The sequence below is a fragment of the Uloborus diversus genome, chromosome 6, assembly GCF_026930045.1.
Source record: "Uloborus diversus isolate 005 chromosome 6, Udiv.v.3.1, whole genome shotgun sequence".
Classification (NCBI taxonomy): domain Eukaryota; kingdom Metazoa; phylum Arthropoda; class Arachnida; order Araneae; family Uloboridae; genus Uloborus; species Uloborus diversus.
In genome coordinates this window covers 69559117-69565609 of record NC_072736.1, presented here as the reverse complement: position 1 = coordinate 69565609, position 6493 = coordinate 69559117, and the positions used below count along the sequence as shown (strand labels likewise).

The following is a 6493-nucleotide window of genomic DNA, read 5'->3' as shown; positions in this document are numbered from 1 at the left end:
TGTGTTCATAGGAAAAACTATTTATTTAAAAAGAAACATAATTTTGTTTACAATAAGTCTGAATAGCACATACAGTGGCTCCCAAAAGTGTTCGTACACTTACGATTTTCACTGAAATACGCCATTATCCATTCGTAAAAATTAATATTTTGGAATGGATATTTAATTATAAGATCTATGTCCTATTTTCAACACAACTAAACGATTTTTTTCATAACATAATAAAACTTGATTTTTTAAAAATCAATAATCAAAAAGTGCCAGAAACTTGATCTCACAAAAGTCTTCGTACACTTTGAAAAAAATGTCAAACAAAAAAAAAAAAACTAACTGTTTACTAAGTTATTATTTAGAATAATATCATGCAGTATCAACAACAGCTTTCAAACGTCTAGGATTTAATTGTTTTTTCTTTCTCTTTTGTGCAATTTCTGAGTAAGTGTTCAGCTGCACTTCGAGTCATAATGTTTCTAGTTCGCTTTTCAATTCAATGGTGTATTTTCATAATCTAACCACCAGATATCTCCAAATATGTTCCATTAAGTTTAAATCTGTCGGTTGAGGAGATATTTCTAAGCTTAAAGACATTTTTTGAGGCACAAAACGCAAAAGTGTGCTTCTTATTGTTATCTTGATAAAAAACAAAGTTGTTTCCGATTACCAAATTTTGGGCTAATAGTTCAAAATTGCCTTTTAAAATATTTAAATGAACGGTATGATTCATTATTTCATCAAAAAATTCCAACTTCCCCGTCCTGATTAACTGATCCAACTAAGTTCATAAGATTAAATTCCTCATTTTTTTTCTATTTACAATTATACAACAATTTAACCCAAAATGTTGAATTTACTTTCATGTGTAAGTAAGACGTCGTTCCAAAACGTTTTAAGCTTATTTATCATTGATTTTACGACAGAAAGCGTAAGCTTTCTGTTTTTCGCACGATCAAGAAAATTTCTGCGGGAAGAGATCCCATTTAATCCAGCTAATCAGAGAACTTGGCGAACAATTTTAGGTGAAAATTAAACGTATAATGTTTCATTCAATTCTGCAGAAACCTTTTCAGTACTTAACTGTGTATTTTTCATAATTTTTTTAACTGTAAATCTCGGATCACGCTTTATTAACTTTGCCAGTTGACGTTTTCTTACCTTGTTTTCGATCCGATTCTTGTTTTTAAAGCATTTTATCAAGCACTTCACTATAGAATGGTATCAATTAACTAATTCAGAGACATTTCAAACCAATTTACGGGCTACTGTGGGGCAAAAAAAGCAAATTTCGAATGGTGTTTGTTGTTTTTTACGCAAACCTGCCATTTAAAAATAATAAGAGGAATATTAGGGAATAAATAAACAAAAAATTAAAGCCAAATGACTTTACAGTGTCATCACAATGCAAGAGTAATAAAAAAACGACATATGATAAATTTTAATCATGAATGTATTCGAAAATATTTCAGTGTACGATGACTTTTGTGGCGCATTTTTTATCTGTCTCTTCGTTTTTTGAATAATTTCAAAAATAAAATCTGGCAATATTTTGAAAAAAAAAAAAAAAAAAAAACTACTTAGTTTTATTCAGAATGGCATAGGAATGGGGTGAAAAAAATTGGACTTCATATTCGAATTCCGTTTCACGTTATTTTAATTTTACTACAAAATTTCAAGTTGTACGAGCACTTTTGGAAGCCACTGTATTTGTTTTACGGAAAATCAATTGCTTTTAAAAAATGCGCGTGAATGTCAAGTTATTGTCTCAGAAATTAACGACGGAAAACAGTCATCTTTTTATCATTTTTAGAGGTAGAATAATTTTATTAAGATAACATGATTCATAAAATAAAGAAAACTAAATATTAGGTCACTTCTAAACTTTTTGGTGTACTCCATCTCTCAACATTAGCTCCTTCTTCTCTCGAATGAACAGTTACACCTGGAATCCTGAGCTAATTCCGTTCTACAATAACGACATTCCGTAAACTTTCCAACAAATTTAACAAAATCTGCTGGGAGTAGACGCAACTGGATGCAACGTTTTCCAAACCCCCTGTTTTTAGCTCCTCTTCATCTTCGATAATGAAAACTATGTAACTGAGCCCTGAGAATTTGAGTCTGTAGCGCTCTTTTAATCCGTTGCTGAGAATTCCTCGTTTTTTCCTGTGGTTTTCCTGTTTAGAACTTTCTTTTAGCTTTTGCTTTCTTTTCCAAACCTCTCTGACAGATTTTTTTTCAAGTTTTTAGGTTGGGCTAAAGTAGATCGTAGTTTTTAGGTCAGGATATTTGTTGTTATTTTGAAACTTTTGAATGAAAAGCATAATAGAAATGAGAAGTACAACTATGTTACATCATAAAGTATTGAATAGTATTCATCAATAGGTACTTAACAAACTGTTAGTAGCTTATATATAATTGCTTCTGCATATAAAAGTATGAGTGGTTATAAAGACTCATATTAGCACAAGAAACACAAAACCAGTAGTGTTGCTCCTTGTGGAGAGCTATGAAGCTGCTTGGCATAAATTACTGAGTCGTTGAGGCTGCTCTCTAACGGATTCTGTCATAATATGTTTAAAAACTGGTTCTTGAAGATGTACAGAGAACATTGTCTCTTTTTTTACAATTTGGACCTATACTGTGAAAACGATTCAGAAACGTTCCTGGAAAATGATGGGCAGCTGGTATGCCCAAATTCTGTCAGTAGCATATCTTTCAAAAAACAGGAATGTTTTCATCTAAAGTTCAGTAACCTTCCTGAAATTATCCTGGAAGCCTCCTGAAGATTTCAGAAATCATCTCATTTAAAATTAGCCGTGTCTCTAGAACTCAGAATAAACTCGGGTAGATTACATGTAACGTCTTGGCACCTTCCTGATTAACCAAGAAAGCTCCGAAAGCAGCATTGCTAACATGGCTAAAGCTAAGAGACAATTGCTAGTAATATCAAATATGTTACGAGCTAGCAATGCTTAAGCTACGGAACCAAAAAACGTATCAGGGCCTTATTCGCTCCCTTAGGGATTGATCCCTTAGTCTGCTCGCGCCGAAATCGAACTTAAGCCGATACACTAAATAAATACGCTCAGTTAATCTTTAAACTGGGAGCTAAAAATCTTTTTCACATGAGTGAGAAGTGTGATGGGATGCAACTTGTAACAATTCAGGACACTTTTTAACAATAATACTTGGTTTTTTCAGAAAGTGGATAAAAACCATTGAAATCCCGAAACGTTACGCGGAAATACTCAGTAAAGTTTGGGAATTTTTTTACAGTGAGAGAAGGACCCTAGGGTCAATGTAGTCCGCGACAAAATTTAATTAGTGTTTCATAACATTGAGTTAACCATCTTACGTTGTTAGAATGTTGCATACACCTGAGGTGTTCGGGTGAAAAATGACTCATGTTGTACTTTGCAGTATTATCAATTAATAATCACATTTTATCTATGTTAACATTTTTTATACATTTTTATGTATTTATATTATTAAAAATTGCTTTACAGATAAGTTTTCATAACCAAAACGTAGTATGAATTTAATGAGCCCTTCTGTATTTATGGAATAAAAATGCTCTTGTTCAAAACATTCAGTCCAAAATTACTATAAAATTCAGTACAGAAGAAAAGAAGTACATTTTTTTGCATACATTCATTTTTTTAGTTTTTTTACAGCAGCAACAAGCCAATAAATGCTTCCGAGGTCGATGCGGTTCAAATCTTTCCAACAGTCCTCGAACCTTTTATTTCCTTCTATGTTACTATTTTCTAATGTAATATTTACAATAGCTAGAGGAAAAAAGAGCATAAAATCAGAATATTCGTTTTAAATTTTTGGTATAATGAACCTTATGGACCTAGGAGTCACGTTCACAACATTTTCTACTTCACGCCTTCCACATGACACCGATGGTTTGGAATTCCACTCAACTTTGCATCTTTGCTAACAAGACTTGTCGACTGACTCGTCGATTGGTCACATTCGTCATCTGTGTCGCCATTGGATTGTATGAAACATAATTACATGTAACAATTCTTCGATTTCATCTTTAGTAAGTCCGCGACGACGATATGGCGTATCCGAAACTTAGAAGAGTTTCTAACTGAACACGTAAAAATACAAACCACTTAAAAACAACAAATGCACTCTATATGAAAACGAAACAAAACTGGCGAGAAGTCAATTCAATTCGGTTACAAAAACGAATGAGACTAAAAACAGCAGAGTACTCCTAGCGCCATTTAGTGTGCCGCTAGAGGCATTAAAAATGCACAAAAGACTGGAACACAAACATGAATGTGTTGCAGAGTAATAATAATTGAAAAATATATTGAAAATCGCGGTACTTTATGTTTCTACTCATTAAAATTTGACGTGGGTCAAAATTGACCCTAGCAACTTTATGTGCTACAATTTTTACTGGAAAAACTATCACATTTTTTTTAAAAAAACTGTACATAAATGAATATTTACATTGACTATAAAAGCAAAGTCACAAAATATTTTTGAAAAATTCCGAAAAAAACATTCGACATATAAGAAACAAATTTGAAGTAGGGCAAAAACAGACCCGAACACCGTCGAAAGGTTAAATAGCTGATTCATGTCAAATTTGGTCGGCTAAACACAAATATATAAACTAAATTCTTGTAAAACGTTCCATTATAAAGTTATAATGCTTTTAATTTTCATAAATTAATAAAGACGATAACTTTCAAATCGAATCTAAACGGAGTTATTTACCTATTTACAAAATTTTTCTTCGAATTTTTTCGCTAGATTCGAGCTATCGCAAGTTGACGTAAAGCAAAATGTTGATAATCAGATGGAATAATCTAGATCGATGCTTGTAGAACAGTCAGCCAATATTTATTCTGGTTGCATAAAGAGTTACGACAAAGATGGTATGTTAATAAAAAAGCAAAACATGGTAAAGGATAAAGGTGAAGAATACACTAAACTAAAAAACCACACACACACGACGGCGAATAAAAATATAAGTAACATGAACTAAATAATAGTGAATATTTTGGGTATCTATTTATCGGTTTCTCGGCCTATTCTTATCAATACCCTCATAATTTTTTAATAATTTAAATAATTTATTTTTACATCAATTATTTAAATTACAATATTATCTCTTTTATTATTTTTTTTCTTTTGAAAAAAAAATGAATTTTGCTATTTTTACACAATTACATTGTATTATGATCATTACATTATTTTTTTATTAATTTAGTTTAGAATTCAATAATTTATTTTTTGAAATTACGTATCCATTTGTTTATTTATGAACGGATTAAAAAAAACAGAGATCATCTACAGATTTACATGTTATACGTCGAAAGGTCCTGAGAATGTAAATTGTACGATGGAAATCATCTTATTCTTGCGCATCGTAACATTATTATTATCATACTTAAAAAAATGATAATAAATTTTTGTTAGTTAATACAATTAATGTAATTTTTTTTTCTTGAGTTGGATGTGAATAAAAATCTTACTCCCTAACTAAATCAAGATCACATTTTCTTTAATGCTTTCAAACTTAACTTATTCTTAACTCAATCGTGCCACACAGTGATGAAATTAAATCTTGATCTTATCATGTAAAAACAGGGCGAGAGAAACATACACGTAGTTACACTTTACTGATTGTTACACTCTTCTCTCCTCTCAAGGCCTCCGTGGCGCAATCGGCTAGCGCGTTCGGCTGTTAACCGAAAGGTTGGTGGTTCGAGCCCACCCGGGGGCGAGTCCCTTTTTACCTGAAAAAAAGTACGCTAATATAGTCGGCATTATATAAAGAGGGGAATATAAGTATGTTGTAAAGTATTAGCATTAATATTTCATTTAATTAAAAAAAATTTTTCTCCGAATCTCATTTGGTGTTTCCATCCCGCCGGGGGCGAGTTCTTTTTATTTCGTCAAACAAACAAAATTAATGTATATATATTTTTCTGCATTGTAAAAGGAGGAGAATTAGAAGTTTATTGTAAAGTCTTGCCATTATCATTACTCTTTTATTGATTTATTAGTTATTACTATGATTACTTTTTTTTTTGCAAATCTCAATTGGTAGTTTGAGGCAGCGAGTTCCTGTTATTTTTCCGTAAACAAATAAAATAAACGAAAATATAGTGTTCTGCGTTGTAAAAGGAGGAGAGTTAGAAGTTTATTGTGAAGTCTTGCCATCATCATTACTCTTTTACTTATTTATTAATTATTACTGTGATTACTTTTTTTTTTTCAAATCTCAATTAGTGGATTGAGTCCACTCGTGAGCGTGTTCTTTTCACTTTTCCCCTAATCGAAAATATAGTATTCTGCATTGTAAAAGGAGGGGCGTTAGAAATATATTGTCGAGTTTCCATTATGATTAGTATTTTATTATATATATATATATATATATATATATATATATATATATATATATATATATATATATATATATATATATATATATATATATATATTTTTTTTCAAATCTCAATTC

General features: G+C 31.1%; 1 non-coding gene across 1 annotated transcript; it reads left to right on the top strand.

Moving 5' to 3' along the window:
• The first annotated feature begins 5678 nt into the window (after positions 1-5678).
• Positions 5679-5752, top strand: Trnan-guu (transfer RNA asparagine (anticodon GUU)). The gene has a single exon. It is a non-coding gene; the product is annotated as a tRNA-Asn (tRNA).
• The last annotated feature ends 741 nt before the right edge of the window (positions 5753-6493 follow it).